This window comes from Cyanistes caeruleus, chromosome 3, assembly GCF_971803275.1.
Source record: "Cyanistes caeruleus chromosome 3, bCyaCae1.hap1.1, whole genome shotgun sequence".
Lineage (NCBI taxonomy): Eukaryota > Metazoa > Chordata > Aves > Passeriformes > Paridae > Cyanistes > Cyanistes caeruleus.
This window is the reverse complement of record NC_141703.1, coordinates 98,093,561-98,109,784: the sequence shown is the minus strand read 5'-3', so window position 1 is coordinate 98,109,784 and position 16,224 is coordinate 98,093,561. Positions and strand designations below refer to the sequence as shown.

Below are 16,224 nucleotides of genomic sequence, written 5' to 3'. Positions count from 1 at the left end.
GTTTAATGCAATAGGCTGTGGAGGCTGCTACTGATTAAAATGAGAAGCATATTTATGGATAGCTAGGTGTAATCTAAGTGACTACTAAGAAATTCTATGCTTTCTATATTGATTCTGTGCGATGGAAACAAAATGTGAAAAGAGAAAATCAGCACTCCTGTACCTGGACTGTTGCAATGTAAACAGTTTGAATGACATCCTTAACTCAATTATTGACAGAATTAGAAATTTTGATAATGGCAAATAAAAATTAGATGAGCTTACAGCTTCCAAGTATACCAGAAAAATCATGCTTATTACCAGGATGTCTTCACACAGTTCCTTAGGTATGATTATTGGAAAATTATATTCTATTAATTGTTCCAAACTTGTGTAAAGCTACCTATCACCTAGTATAACAAATCTGCTATATTTATGGTGGTGGTGATTAGGTGTTTTTTGCAAAATGGCTATGGAGATCAGCATGAATGTATTAATTGATCTCTTTGTACATTCACTTCTCAGTTCAGTCCTTTGACTTGTATTAGGAACTAATAAGACAATGAAGAAAATGACTGTATTTCTAAATTTATGTCAAATAACTTTCCATGGTGACAAAGGTGATTTCTTTTTAGGTAGTGGCCCAGGCTGTTAGGTTGGCATCAAGTAAATCCAGTATTATTGACAACTGAAGGAATTATGAAATACTTCTTGTAGAGACCAGTGAGACAAAGCAGAGATATTTTTTATTGTGCTTCTCACTCTTTAGTAGATTCATCTAAATGTCTAAAGACATTTTTAATAAGTAATAAATTGTTAGCCAACTTGAAACTAGATTTAAGAGGAGGTTAAAGTTTGCAGATAAAATTTTTTCTTAGGTATCTTTTTTTGTTTTCCCCTGAAAAAGAATAGATGAGATAAAGCACATTTTTTGCATTCTTTCAGATGATTTTTAAATGTTTTATCTTCTTCTGGACTTCCTCAATATAATTTCTGGGGTTTTTTGTCTCTGTACAAGCTATTAATTTAACAAAGAGGCCAAAAATTTGACAGTTACCTGTAGCATATACTATATATATCAGAGTATATATATTTATATTTATATACTATTATCACAGGATAAGCACAATGTCAGGTTTGACTGCTTCTCTCTATAGCAGTAATAGTGTATACTGAAATAGCATATAATAAAATTTAAGTACAACTCAAGTAAATTATGGGGAGTGTAAACTAGACACTTGAAAACTCTTAAAGCTTATTAGTACAAAATAGGTCAAAATACTTGCATCAGGTGAACTTCCTTCTCCATCAGAGAATCCTGATATGAAATGACACATGGGAGTTCATTATTTCTATATAAGTGAATTTGAAAGAACAAATGTGATGCTCTAAATGATATTGAAATCCACTTTGAGAGGCCAAGCAGTTTTTTAACAATCTGGTTCTGATGCTGGGTGTGGTTTCATCTTGATGTGATTTAAGACTGCTTTGTCCCATGCTCCCATGGAGTTTTCCTAGTTGCTCACCAGTGAGGTAGTGAATTTTATTACTTTGACACAAATATATGTATTTTTAAAATTGTTAACTTTCACCTAATATAATCTAGTGGTTTGGCACTTCCCCTCTGTTTCAAATGGAAATATGCCTACAAAAGACCAGTTAAAAGCAATATTTTAATGCAGTTCTGCTTATTTGTAACTTAGTATTTTGTATCTAGGGATATAATTTACTTCAATGTTTTTTGTTATTCTTGGATGTTGAACATGGTGACAAAAACTCCCCAAATATCAAACAATTTCATTACAGTTTATATCACATAACATGAGGGCATGTTTTCCTTTTTGACAGTCTAGCAGGTATTGGTAATCCAAGTTTGAGGATTTCTACACAATGAGGATAATTCCTTGGAATTCTCATTTTTGATTTAATTTCTTTGCTCTTTTAAAACCCACACAAAATGCAATGGAAATGAATGAATGAAAGCAACACTAAAATTGAGAATGAAACATGACTAGTCTTGAAATACTGAAGTATAATAATACTGAAGTACTAATAATCTCATTCATTAGAATTTATTTTGATTAAGGCTTGTCTTTCCTGAGGACAGAGTCCGACCAACAGCACTTAATTTTAAAATCTGTTACATTTTTGGCTTCCTGGAACCAAGATATGTCCATGTTAATGAGAAGAAGCTGTCTGCTCAACATTTCTGTAGTTTTGTTATTTTTACTCTTTGAAATAATAGGCATTGAGTGGGAGTATATGAGATCCTGCTCAGAAAATAAAAAAATCTCAGTTACCCACATGAGAACCTTTTAAATAATAAATGAGATAGCTGTGATTCAAGGCTTTTTCTCCTGATGCTCTAAGACACCTTCCTGCTATCTTCTTTTTCTATCAAACAGATACTGCTTTTTCAGAATGCAAAGGCCCTTCAAGGGCACTTAGAATTTACTGACCCACTCCTGATTTAGGCTTCTGGATACGTCAGCAAGTCCTGTGTTGTTTTGGCTAGTAATTATGGAGTGAGGGAAGGAACCAGAGGTGTGCCACCCTCCCCTGAGGATGGAATGAAGCTGTGTTCTCTCAGTCTGACCCTCCCTCCTCTGCTCGCAGTAGGAGCAGAGATCTGTGGGGTCAATCTGGGTGCTATGGAAAGGTACTGATAGCCAAAGGGCTTGCACAAATGCTCTCATGTTTGGTGTGATGATGCATCAAGATGTGGCTCTTCTGATCTCTCCTGAGCAGGTGAGAAATAAGGGCAAGAGCCTGCTGTTCATGCTATCTAGTATAAATATCCATATGATTTAAATGGTATTACTACAGCTGAGTCCTAGATGTGACTTAAAGCAAGCTTCCTTCCTGACCACATCTATCTTTCTGAGAAATTCAAGCCATTCTCTATTTGTAGTAGCTGGTATAAAGTGAATCAGCTGGATTTAGCATGCACAAGTCTATAGATCAAATTACTGCTATGTGTACTGGAAAAGTAACAAAGAATGCATGGGCATTTTGGTGAGCAACAGGACAAAACTACCCCAAGCTTTCATCTGAATTATAGCTCCTAGTTTGAAATGTTCATACAATATGTAATACTTTCCAATATCCTGGTCCAAGAAATAGTCTCAGTTTCAGAAATAATACCATTTATACCATTTTATACAATTTATACCTTTTATACCATTGCTTCATACTGCAGGAAAAAATAGATAATGGAAGTACTTGCTTGTACTTACAGCAACATTAGTTGCTGTAGTGACATCTTAACTCATTGCTTTGGGACTATTTTATGCATGGCAACTATGATATTCAGCACTGGTTTTACTTTTCTACTGTGAAGTTGTTTGATACTGTTTAACTTCCTAAAGGATTATTCCCTTTCTATTATTGCAGGTTTGATATACTGTTTGCCCAGCTTTTAAATAGTTTCCTTCATTTGAAAAGAGTAGTTGCTGTTTATCTTGGATAGTTTCTCATGTTACAGTTTACAAAGCATCAGCTCTGTTACAAATGACCAGAGGACACAGGACTATTTAAATATCTTCAAGTAACCTCTTAAAATCAATATATTTTCAATCCAGGTGAATTTCTATGATAACGAAGGCAAATGTAGCTGAATATGGAAATGACCACAGTTTGTACTGTAAATAAGGGAATCTCAAATTTTCCAGGAACTTGTTTGTTTGGCTAAGAAGAAGATACCAGATGAGTTGTTGGGAAATGGAGGTTTCAAAGCACAGAAATAAGTTGCATGCTTTTGAAACTTTAAAGACTAACCTGAACAGAAATATTTAAAAACACGATGTGAAGAATTTAAAACTACAGAGGATGGTCTATGTTCTGGCTTGCTAGAATAAATCTGTTAACCTTAACTGGAATGGAAGCTTTTACAGAAAAGTTGATTTTTGGATACCATAATCTTAACTGTAGAAACTGGTGCAGAAATCTTTGGACATGTTAATATATGCTTTAACTGAGAGCACAGTGTTGTTAATTAGGCAGATGAATGAGAATGCTTAAATCCAGCATGTTTCACTGCATTTATTGTTTCCATATTTTTTAGTAGAATTTAACACCTTTCCAGTTACTTCCTCCTACAGATATTTCTTGTTTACTTAATTTTGAAAAGATATGAGTTGATATTGGGCAGGTTGAATACGTTAGTCAGCTGGGTATAACAGAAGGCCTTCAATAAAAACAATACTGAAAAATACCTTGAGCTTGGCTTACTTCAACCTTAATGTTTTTATAAAAACTCTCTTCAGTTTTGTGTAACATTAGCCATTACCACCCCTCATACTGGAGACCATAAATGATCTAACAGCACTTTGTTGATATTCTTATGATATTTTAGCTGAGCATATATCACTTCTTCACGAAAGATCTCAGCATTTTGCTTTCTTTTTTTCTGACTTGTAGTGGATATTGAGTCTGGAAAAATGATGTAAAATCTCACATGCAGTAAGTCTGCAATTCATGCACTTAGGTAAGTAAATGATACAGTAAAATGTGTGCACAGTTGGGTTCAGAGCTTAATGCTTGGGCTATTATGCCAGTAATGAGTGTCTGAAGTAACATAACACAAAGACTTGAAATACTGTATTGCTTTAGAAGGGAGGCTGCTTTTCTTTTGTAGTTCAGGAGTGTTGTCAGTCTTTCCTAAGTATCATAAAGCATCTAGTGCTAAATATAATCACAAGTAGCATTCACCTAAATAATGTCTTGCATGTTGATGGGGCTTTTGTGCCATGTGCCCAGGCAGGGAGCTAAAGATTAAGTTATATAAGTTTTCATTTCAAGGTCTGACTGCTTTGTTTGTATATCATTCTAAAGAATTATGAGTAATACATCTCTTAAGCCAGAGCAATTGAAAGGAGATTTCAGTAGCTTAAATCCTGTAAATTGTAGCTGAATAAAATTCTGATGAAGCCGAAGTGCCTCATCAGACAAGGGCTGAATAGCAAGAGCAGAGCAAAAGCTCGGAGTTGGGGAGGTAAGTGAAATAACTGATGGGCATGTTAGGTGATGACACAGCATGAAAAACTTGAACAATAATTTTCTACTTAACAAATAGTTTTTTACTGTCTGGTGAGTAAGCAGCAGTTTATTCTATTGCACCATCTCACAAAAAAAGGCTTTTTTGCCTTTTTTACAGGCAAAAAGGCTAAAATCTTTGGGGTTAAAATGCAATTTGAAACAAAATCAGCCACTCTGTCCTGTCATGACTTTAATGTAGCAGGAGAAGGTCTTTGTGCTTTGTGCTGTTGTCATAAGGGCAAAGAGGGAAGAAGCAGGGAACAAAAATAATAAAACCAGTGTAAGATTTGGGAGGTGGAATGATCTTGAAAGAATGGGAAGACATTTTTAGCAGCTTCTCCTCGGGGAAACTTGGGAACAGTGAGGCCAGGGAAGAATGTACAGAAGCAATCAAGTCAATCAAGTCTGTGGCTGACACTAAGGATTTTCCCATGTGACCCAGGAGAGATCTGGCTCTGAGTTTCCTGTCCATATGTGGTACAGATTCTAAAGAGCGAGATAACATTTGGATAAGGAGCCAGAGGGAGATACAAGGATAGTGACCACATTGGCTGTCTTGAGTTGTCATTTCACAGGATGGTTTGGGTTGAAAGAGGCCTCTAAGATCACCTGGTTTCCAACTCCCCAGTTTCAATGAAGACAGCTTCATCCAGGATGTTTCTCAAGTTCAAGCAGTTATAAAATTTGGTCAGTGCAGTCTCTCCATCTTCTCTGAAACAATCTCCTGGTAAGTACAAGTCTTTCAAGAATCTAAACTCTCATTTGCACTAGAAACCATGCAGATATAATTTTGATGCATAAATGTATTTCACTTCTGACTGCTGTTGGACTGCTTTGGATACCAAAAGTTCACAGGAGAAAAAATGAAATATATCATGTTTGATAAGTCCAAGGAAAATCCGGACTCAAATGGCAGGCTCTTTTAAAGGGACAGTCTGAATTATGAAATCTTACCTCAATTCCTACTCTGTGTTATTGGGGTAGTACTTAATTTTGCATAGTTGGTTTTTTTTATAAACTGTATAAGTAGTTGGATCAAAAATCTGTACTCAACATACTTCTAAAACTCATAGACCAAATTAGTCTCATTCTCTCCTGATTGTCCTGTTAGTAATTAGAATTAATGTTGAAATTATTTCCTGGATAATCATTTTTTATATAGCTGTAAGTTGATTCAAATATCTGTACTTCAATATAAAGAATTATTTTTTTAAGTTTTAGGGGATAAAGAAGTATAGCTAGTTTTTTGAAGCATGAAACAAATTTGATAAACTTTTGGATCAATTTTTAACAAGTCATGAAAGAAACACACAGTAGGCTGCTTCTATACCTAAAAGTTCTCTTTCCTTAAAACACTGCCTATTGATTTATGTAACCTGTATTTGGTTTGTGCTGTCAATACAGTATTTTGAATAATATAATTTAATTTCATCTCCTTAAGCTCAGATAGTTCAGCTGTAAGATCTTCAGACATCTAAGAAATATGCTGTAAAGAGCTGCAACATGACCTTTGGTTTTCTGCATTGCATAGACACTTTGTCTTGGCAAAAGTATGCATGTTAGTGAAAGGGACAGTTCTTTTTGTTTTAGATATTTTCAGATGTAAGCAATCCTTTTACATTCAGTATTCATTTAATTGTATATTTCAAGCTTGTTGTGGTAGCTGTGTCGTCCTCATCTCTGAGCTGATGCACTGAGAGTTCTGTATTGCTTAATTTTTCATGCCTTCAAAGCCTTCTGTGTGTCAGAATGAGGAGGTTACCACGTAGGGCTGGATTTCACAGTAATAAATGCTAGTAGAAAAAAGAGTAAGATATCAGTGACCTGACAAAGCAATTGCATAGTGCTTTTTATAAAGGAAACCATTAAATTTGTTCTATGATTTCTTCTCTAAATTAATTTCTTGCAAGTTTCAGATGAAATGTCCAGTAAATTGTAGTACAAGTACTCTTGAAAACAATTTGAAACACTTGATGAAGGGTTAGGGAGAGCTTACAAGAGTGATTATGGTGCAAATACTGTCTTTTGCTGAATGGAGGCTGAAGAGAGGTGGAACTCTGTCCATTCCCCACTGGTCTCACTGATATGTGAAAAAGTGCATAACATATGAGCAGCCCACTGCTCATAAAATACATAAATATGAGCAGCCACTAAAGTGCCAGCACTGTGCCTGCACTGAGATTATCACATCTCAAGGAACAGTGATATTGCCTAAGGTTTCCAGTTCCTCACCAATTTAATAAGAGTCAAGTCACCTGTTATCCAGGTGAAAGATTACAAAGATGTGTGGCCAACCTGGACAGACTGGGGATGAAACTCTGGAAAGCAGCGCCAAGTAAAGGGACCTGGGGTTCATGGTCCATGGCCAGATGGATGTGTGCCAGCAGTGCCTTGGCAGCCAGAAGGGCCAAGCGTGTCCTGGAGGAGCAGCAGGCACAGCATCACCAGCTGGGCAACAGTGGGGACTGTCCTGCTCTGCCCTGGGGCAGCCAGGGTGTGAAGAGCAGTGAACCAACCAAGAGCACAACCACTCTCCCCTGGATATGAACCCCACTGGATTCAGCTTGTCACCCTCCCCTGGGGGTTTCTCCCAGGTTAGCAGCCTTCCAGCTGTGGTGGGAAAAAGAGATCACCTCCCAGCATGCTGGCAGCCCATGTAGATTCTAGGTATCTCACTGGTTCTTCCCCCTTGCTCTGCCCCCAGCCCTCAGGGATAGAAACCTCTGTTTTCTCTGAATCCCCAGCTATTTGTTATGGATTTCCTGGAGGAATGAGCTGGCTAAAAACCTCCTGACAGATCTATTCCATAGCTCTGTCTCTTTCTCCTGTGTCACCTCAAGAGCTGTATTTCACTCAAAAGCCCTTCTGAGGGCTCAGAGCTGAATCACAGTAGTGGCTGCAGAGGTTCCTGGGCTTCCAGGATGTCCTGTCCTTGGGATGGATCCCTCGGATGGTCCTGGCACCTGACTGCTGCACCCAGCCGTGTCACTGGGGGAGGTTTTGGGAGCCACAATATAAGGAAGAGATAAAGCTATTAGAGACTGTTCAAAGAAGGGGTATGAAGATAGTGAGGGGTCTAGAGGAGAAGCCATATGAGGCATGGCTGAGGTCACTTGGCTTGTTCAGCCCAGAGGAGACTGAGAAGAACTTCATAGGAGTGGAAGTTTCCTCATGTGGAAACAGAGGGGCAGGCGCTGATCTCTGCTCTCTGGTGAACAGTGACACTCCCAAGGGAATGGTCTGAAGCTCTGTCATGAGAAGATTAGGTTGGATGTTAGGAAATGGTTCTCCCCCCAGAGGATATTTGGGCACTAGAACAGGCTGCCCAGGGCAATGGTCACAGCCCCAAGGCTGCCAGAGCTGAAGAAGCATTTGGATGATGCTCTCAGGCATCCAAGGGTGTGACTCTTGGGGATGGTGCTGTGCAGAGCCAGGAGCTGGACTTTGATAATATTTGCTGGTCCCTTCCAAATCAGGATATTCCATGATTTTATGGCATTTTTAAGATGTTATAATTTTTCAGCATAGTGTTTCTCCTCAGAAATGATCTGTAGGGATGTTAGAGTGGTTTCTATTCAATTTAGCCAGATACACTAAGAAACTGGGAAATAACTCTTTGAAGTGTGCCTTTAGCATATTTTTTAAAGAGAGAGGAAATTTCCATCAACTGGAGAAAATAGTTTCATTTCATTACTTAGAGCATTAGGAAGGTATTGGATAGGAGGCAATATAGGAAAAATCTGTAAATAAATTTCTTGAGAACAGTAGTAATTCTAGACAATATGCCTCATGGAAAGTAAATCTTATCAAGCACATGATTGTTACATAGTTGTAAATACTCTTAAGGCAAGGCTTAGCTCATCTGACTTTTCATTAAAAGGCAGAACAGGCTAGTGACGCAGTCCAAATTAAAAAACTAAAAATGTTTACATTATAAAGGTAATAAATTATTTTAAGGATGGACTGAAGTATATGTCTAGTATGTGGTTTTGTAGTAGATGCTTCAGCTGTGGGCTCTTGAATGGTTTAGATTATTGTTTGGTCTTTGAATGCTTAATGTTAGAAAAGCTTACAAACACTAGGCAGACCTGGGGGAGCAATAAGTAAATAAAAGAAAAAGTTTGTGGGACCCATCCACAAGAGTTGCTGTGGGACATCACTCTGAATTGGGCTTTGGTTTTTGGACAGCAATTGGAAGTGGCACCATCCAGCCCTGCAACAGTTGTTACAGGCTTCTGGAAGGACTAGCTCCCTTTTTTGTGCCACTACTGAAAGCAAAGGGCAACTCTGTTTTATATAACCTTGTGAATATCAATTGTGTTAGCTCTACAGGTACAACAACATCAGGAGCCTGGGGGGAAAAAAACCACCCAAGACACAACCAAAGCTGCAATGCATTCAAAACAGAATGAAAGCATGGTATGCCTTCCAATGTGGCTGAGATGTATTATTTGAAGGTGGTGAAAGATGAACTTGTTTTAATCTAAGTATTTTTGGGAGGAAGAGTCTTTTGATTGAAGACTGCTTTTTAATATAGCAGTAAGTGATGAATTCTGCCATTGAAAGGTGAACGTAGAAAAACTGTATGGAAGCAAGGAATGTATTTAACAGTGTGAGCAGCAAATCATAGAAATGTCTTAGCCATGGATCTGCTCACTTTAACATCATTTGACCTTTGAAAAATTGTTTATCTCAGACATTTCTTTGAGCTGCAGGTTTGACTTACAGGCTTCAGGCAGAAATATCCAAGTCACTTGGCTTGTACCAAAGAGGTCAGCTCAGAGTTTTGCAATGTTAGAGCTTTTAGAGTATAGGAATCTGTGTTACAATACATGGTTAGATTGCTTGACCCAGATCTCAGCTTGTATGCATCCCAATTATTCTTCTGTGCTCATCACTCAGGCAAGAAAAATTGACTTGGGCTGTTTCTCACCTGTGCAAGTGTTAAGCTTTTTTCCAGTAAAGTGTTCAAGGCTTTTGAGATTTTTATGGTTCATGGGATTGCAAAGGATGTCAAGTTACTCTAATGCAAGTGCTGAAAGAAGTCTGGCAATTAGTGCCATTATGCAATAAAATATGGAATATTAAATGAATCTGTTAAATGTTTATTTAAAGATGTTTATGTAAAGCAAAAGTCTATCATGACTAAATATGCTTCATGTAACTGTGTTTAAATGACTTTACAGAGCAATCAGTTCAGGGAACTAGCATGTTGATCAAAGAAATTCATATTGTCATGCTTTCTTGATGAATTGCATGAATAAATATGGTAGCTTGAGGAATGCACATAAAAATATTACTGATACAAGATAAAACCAGAATTAAATCAGTGACATCTCTGGTTTCTCACACAGTACTTTGTCTGCAACATTGCTAATCCATGGCAGTCTGTTAAATCCATACATCTCCCAAGGTTTTCACACCCACTGGCTTGCATTTTCCATGAAAATCTATACAGAAACTTGGAATATTCAAGTTGAATCCAGTTTAATTTTTAATCTGTAATTAAGTCTAAAAGTGATACAAGGGATTGATTCTTCCTCTGCAACTTGCAACTAAATGTTAAAATTACATGGAATAACTATAAACCTATGAAAACTCGGTATGCAAGCAATTTAAATATTCAGGTTTTTTCCTTGTCTTTAGAGTTTTTAAAATCAGGCCAAGTTTTTATTTGCATGTGGAGAAATTTAATAATTATAATAATCTTCATTGTCATCATCATCATCCAGTGGGATTTCTGCTTTTATACTGATCTAACAATATGCATGTCCATGAGTTTGACTTAAAAGCTGCTTTCAACATTTTTCAGCATAAGCCAAAATGTTTGCATGTCTCATGGTGACTGAAGTACTGAATGGCCCTCAGTCAAAAGATACAGTGTGAGACAGTCAAAAATACCAATACTGGAAAAAGTGAGATATTTGGTAAAGACTGAAAATGTGCATGTCTTAAGTCAGGTGAAATCTTGGCAGCTGTGATTCTTAAAATTTGTGAGATAGAGATGTCCCTCACTAGAATCTGTAATCATAAAAATTAGAGTTTTGTATCCCTTAGTAGTAGAGTTTGTATCCCTTTTCCAGCCTTAAAAGCATCTTGAGGTGAAACACTGATCACTGCTGAAGGCTCCCCAGGAGATCTGGACAGAAAGAACTTGAAGAATAAAAAAGAAAAGACACCAAAATATCCCAGACCCATAAGTATACCAAGGCAGATCTAAAATGCCTATTCCTTTAAGTTTCTCAAATTTTGCTCTATTTCTTTGTTTGGTACAATATAAACTTTAAAGCAGTGACATGGTTAATCTCATATTAAATGTACTTTAATTCTTGATAAGTGTTTCCTGATGACAATTCTTTATTACAAAACTCAGCTTGGTTTCTCACTGAAACCAACTTTATCTGAACAACAAAAGTAGCTTGATAAATTAAAAATTGAGCTTTAGGACTGGTGATTAATACCATTAACCCTGGTTCAGTGAAGATTTCTGATGAACAATTTCAATTCATTGGGTCAACTATCGTTTGATCTAAATTATGTGTATATTTTGTAATTGTCATTATAAAATTGTTCTGAAGAAAGTTGAAGACTTTGGTAGTAGGAATATAAATCTTAATGGAAAGCTCTTGGAATGGAAGCTGACATGTCTAATAAGAAGCTTAAAGAGGGCTTTCTATATCACAGTACCTTTTTGTCAGAATTGAGTGGGCTCACTAGAATTTCTAGAACACATTGCCTCAGTATGCTGTCAATTATTAGTGAATAATGAAAATACATAAGTGAAAAAATGTAAACAGAGTCCTATGGAGATTTTTTAGCCTAGAATTGATTTCTCCCCTTGCTAATGTAGGCTATAGTAGCACTCTGCAACATCACCATTACAGGGTGGGATTTTTGGTGGGCTGGTAATAAAAGGTGCTGAAAGAGATTTGTCTCCTAAGACCATTATCCACTGGCTAATGCACTGGGTTGTAGACAGCTAGTGAAAACGAGGTGTGGTGAGCCCTGGAAGAGGAAGAAGAACAGAGCAGAATTTTACAAATACGTGCATCTGAAGGAATTGTGCTTAAAAGAAAAACCCAGATTTGAAATTAATTGAAAATTTCTTGAGAGCTGTCAAATTATTGTTGATATATGTAGTCAATTACTGTGGAAATTAGCATGTTTCTTTTCTCTTCAGTCTAATTTTGGCCATCTCTTGTGTAAGTAGAAGAGTAAAGCTGAATCTTAATCTAAGAACATACTGCAAGTCAAAATAATTAAGCCAAAAACTTGTTTCTAAAGTGACTGCTAAATATTCATAAGTGTTGTAACAAAATTTTAAAAAGTGAATTTTTTACATGATTCTCAAACTTTTAAATGGCCTAAATAATCTTTGATACTGTGATTGGGGCACTTCAGAACATTTTCCTGTTAGCTAGTAATTACCTAAAGCTAATTATTGAATATATATTTCTATATATTCAATATATATATAATTATAGAATTATAGAATTATAGAATTATAGAATACCTTTAGGTAGAATACCTAAAGGTAGAAGCTATTAGCAGCTGCCAGCCTTAAAGGAAAAATATTTACCAGCAAATTGAGAATGAACTACTTGGCTAATGGACAGTATCTTCACCAGGATTGCCAATAGCAATTGTCTATCACATGTAAACCACAAACAAGATTAATGATGTTGAAATTGCATCATGATTGTTTTCAAAGTTTATAGAAATTTTAGGTTTTCCTAAGGGACATGTCTTTAGTGATTAGTGATTATTATTTTGGGGGTGGAAAAAGCTATTTTTCTGGTTCAAATATATTTCTAGCTCTTTCATTAGCTTTCAGTATGCAAACATGAGCATGAAAAGTTTTGTTTGGCTATTGCTCAGAGAAGGTACAGAACTAGAAGAGAGCTCTGTATTTCAGCATGACTGTGCCTTTGTTCTGTGTCTTATGAGATGAGCATCTTTTATCAATTAAATATTAGTTTATATAAAACATCTTTAAGCTATCTGGAATACAGTTTTGGTATATCACCAAATGTCAGACTAATAATTACTATGTGCATCTGGAGCAATTCTCATTATTCTTACTCATATTCAACCCAGGAAGAAATTGGCTAAACTTCTCCTTTTTTTTCAGACTACCTAAAAACCCTCCAAGTGTTAGATTGTTTCAGACTGTATCTAAGAGCATGCTAGATTGCCAGAGTGATAACTGAAATTTGGCCAGAAAAACTGAAAATCATGGAAAAAGTTTGTTTTGAAGATACTTAGCAAAATACTCAGACTTTTCAGACCATGAGGGATAACATAAAATACCAACAGCTGCACAGGTAATACACAGGGCAAATGCTGCTGTCTCTTTACAGGAGCATTTTACATCAGTGGCCATCACATTTGAGAATAGGGAGTTACAAGATGGGTGACATAAGATCTGTTGCATTTTGAGGATGAAAAGAGCTCCAAGAAAACCCTGTAGGGCAGCACTGCAAGAAAAGGACCCATGGGATGGGCTGGAGAATGTGGTTGTGTGGATGCAGGCAGATGTAAGCACAGACTCCTTGTAGGGTGGCTGTCTCCCAGAGCTCTGCTTTCAGTCAGGATCCAAAATCCAGGACTGCTTCCATGTGGAAAATAAAGGACTACTCTTTGAAAACCCTTTCTGTAATGCAAAATGAAGTCATGCAGCTTTCAAATTTGAAGGATAGCAACCAGGGGTGGTTCAAAAGCAAATAATTCCTACAGTTTTTCTATCCTGCTAACTCACTCCAGGTGTTAGAGCAGAGGGACCATTATGAAAAATATATGTCTTGTCACATTCTAAATCCTTTTTCACTACATAGTTTATGAAACAAATGTTTTCCTGACTTTAGGATGCTGTCAGGCTTTTCTTCTCATGTTCATTGATATTTTTCCTAGATGCAAATTCCAGTGACAGGATGATACTTATGCTAACTGAGACAGTTGAAAGTTCTGTCTCGTGGGGGGAAAAAGGAGTGATTTTTCTGTTGGGGGGAAAATTAGATCCTGAGCTTCTGATTAAAACCTAGTAAAGAGTTGTAGGATTTTTATTTTTGTTTCTCTCTAGGTAGAAATATAAAATGTTGAAAGAGAGTAGTCTGAAGACACAAGTGGTAAATATTCTGGAATCCCAACAGGAAGCAAGAAACCACAGTCTTGGCAGAGTGGTAGCAGATGGAGATCTGTCTTCACCTTTCAAGCTGACAATAATTTTTCTATTAAAGCAAGAATTGCATTGTAAAACCTTTTCAGAGTCAGACCTACCAAATACATTTCATATCTTATCTTAGTACTTTTTCTCCTTAATTTCAACATGGACAGAGTTGGATCACTTCAGCTGGCAGATGTGGCAGTACTATAGGGCTTTAGATACAAGGGATAAAGTAAAAGGGTCTCAGCTCACTACCAGCTTTTATCACTGTGATACAGAACAAAATGTCATCAGTTTAAACTATGTTTGCACTCAGTCTGATATTGCTACCCACAAGGCATCTGCTGCAAGATTTAATTTTGTCACACTGGTAAGTGTTTTTACCAGGGGAAATAGTTGAATGTGTGCAGTTAATGATAGGACACGTCTGCTGTTGTGCTGTCAAAAACATCCATCTAAATGTAAATATTTTACATAAGCTTAAAAAGACAAAGGCTAACATGATTTCTGCTGTTGGTAGACACATCAGCGCTGCAAAGGGTAAAACATCAGTCACGTTTCTCTAGAATTGGCTAGGGATATGAAAATCTCTAATAGCTCGCTACTCAGATTGCAAGCACATTTCTCCTGGCATCTCTTCATAAGAAAGATGCAATCTCTACAGGGGGAAAGAGATAAAAGACCAGAGAGAGTAGGAGATAACACACTCACCTGTTGGAGAGTCAGAGTTGGTCTTCAGTTTTTCTTATGTGCTGTAATGGATCCTGTTCATCAGACTAAAAATTTAATGGGTGTGTGAGGCATACAGGGAAATAGATACCAATTAAGTGAATAAGGCTTGGGACTGGAAAATCATTTGAAAAAAGGTAACATACTATTTAACTAAAGGAACAGCCAGAAAGTCCAGCAGAGAACAGGCTGTGTTCCTAAGTGACCATTTGCTGTTTAAGACGTGCAGATCAGATCACTCTGTGCTCTTGTTGAACTGTGCATTGGCTTTGTCCTTGGCACTTTTATTTTTTGTGTACTTCAAAAGCTTAAAAACTGAAATTATGGAAACAACTGGAATATGGGGCTTTTCTTCTTAGCCTTTCCATTTTCTGTGTATTTATATCTATATCTATATATTTGCCCTTTGCCAGTTAATTTATATCTGAAAACAATACAAAACTTTGCAAAACAATTTTATGTTTTTGAAGGTTTTTTTTATCATGAACAATTTGTTGTCATCTTTTAAGGGCGTATGGGCTGCTAAAATTTGAGTTCCAAGGTCTTGTGCTGGGATCAACTGCTGGAACTATTTTTAGGCAAGCCCCATGTCAGCAGGCTAAAGGGAGATGTGCACCTTGCACTGCAGCAGACCTTGGTGCACAGCAGCTGCCTTGGCAGTGATTAAACCTTCCAGGACATCACTGTGTGCTGCAGAGGAACACATTCTGGGAGGCATGTTGAGTAGGAGGTTCCAGTGTCCCTTCCTCCCTCTCAGATGAACCAATGCATCTCATACTTGGCTATCAGCACTGCAATTTTCTCCTGCTGAATGTTCCTAAGACAATTTTATTTTCACAGTAAACTGGCACTTTCATGTTGCATTTATTCTTTTTGATGAATTCTTGCAAGTTTTTTCCTTCTAAAACAACTACTTTATCTTGAAATAGCAAGTGTTAAGGAAGGTTTAAAAAGGTAAATCTAAAGTCAAGAAAGCTAGAAGCCTGAGAATTGTGTAAATTTGTGGTTTTGATTCTTTTAATATGCCCACTGTTAAGGAGAGAGAAAATGGAATTCTCCCACCTATTTTATATACTGGTAAAGATTTGAGACAAAACAATTTTTTATTTTTTTATTTTTTTTTAATGAAACTGAAATTTACAGACAAATTGAGGGCAGCTTCCTTCTTTCTTCCCAGTCAAATGTACTGGTTAATATGAAAATACAGCTTTGAAATACCTGTAACCACAAGACTCCCTAATCAGTGTGGTGCTCTGCATTGTGGTAAGGACTTTGTTGGTATAAAATAGGACTTTTATTTTCCTTTTCTGTTAGTT

The 16,224-nt window shown here is 36.8% G+C and overlaps 1 long non-coding RNA gene across 1 annotated transcript in view; it reads right to left on the bottom strand.

Annotated features, from left to right (window-relative positions):
* Positions 1-15,131, bottom strand: part of LOC147654385 (uncharacterized) — a 64,690-nt gene extending 49,559 nt beyond the window's left edge. The window contains exon 1 of the long non-coding RNA XR_015285110.1: positions 14,891-15,131. This is a non-coding gene — a long non-coding RNA (uncharacterized LOC147654385). The remainder of the gene's footprint in view (positions 1-14,890) is intronic.
* Between the last annotated feature and the right edge of the window lie 1,093 nt (positions 15,132-16,224).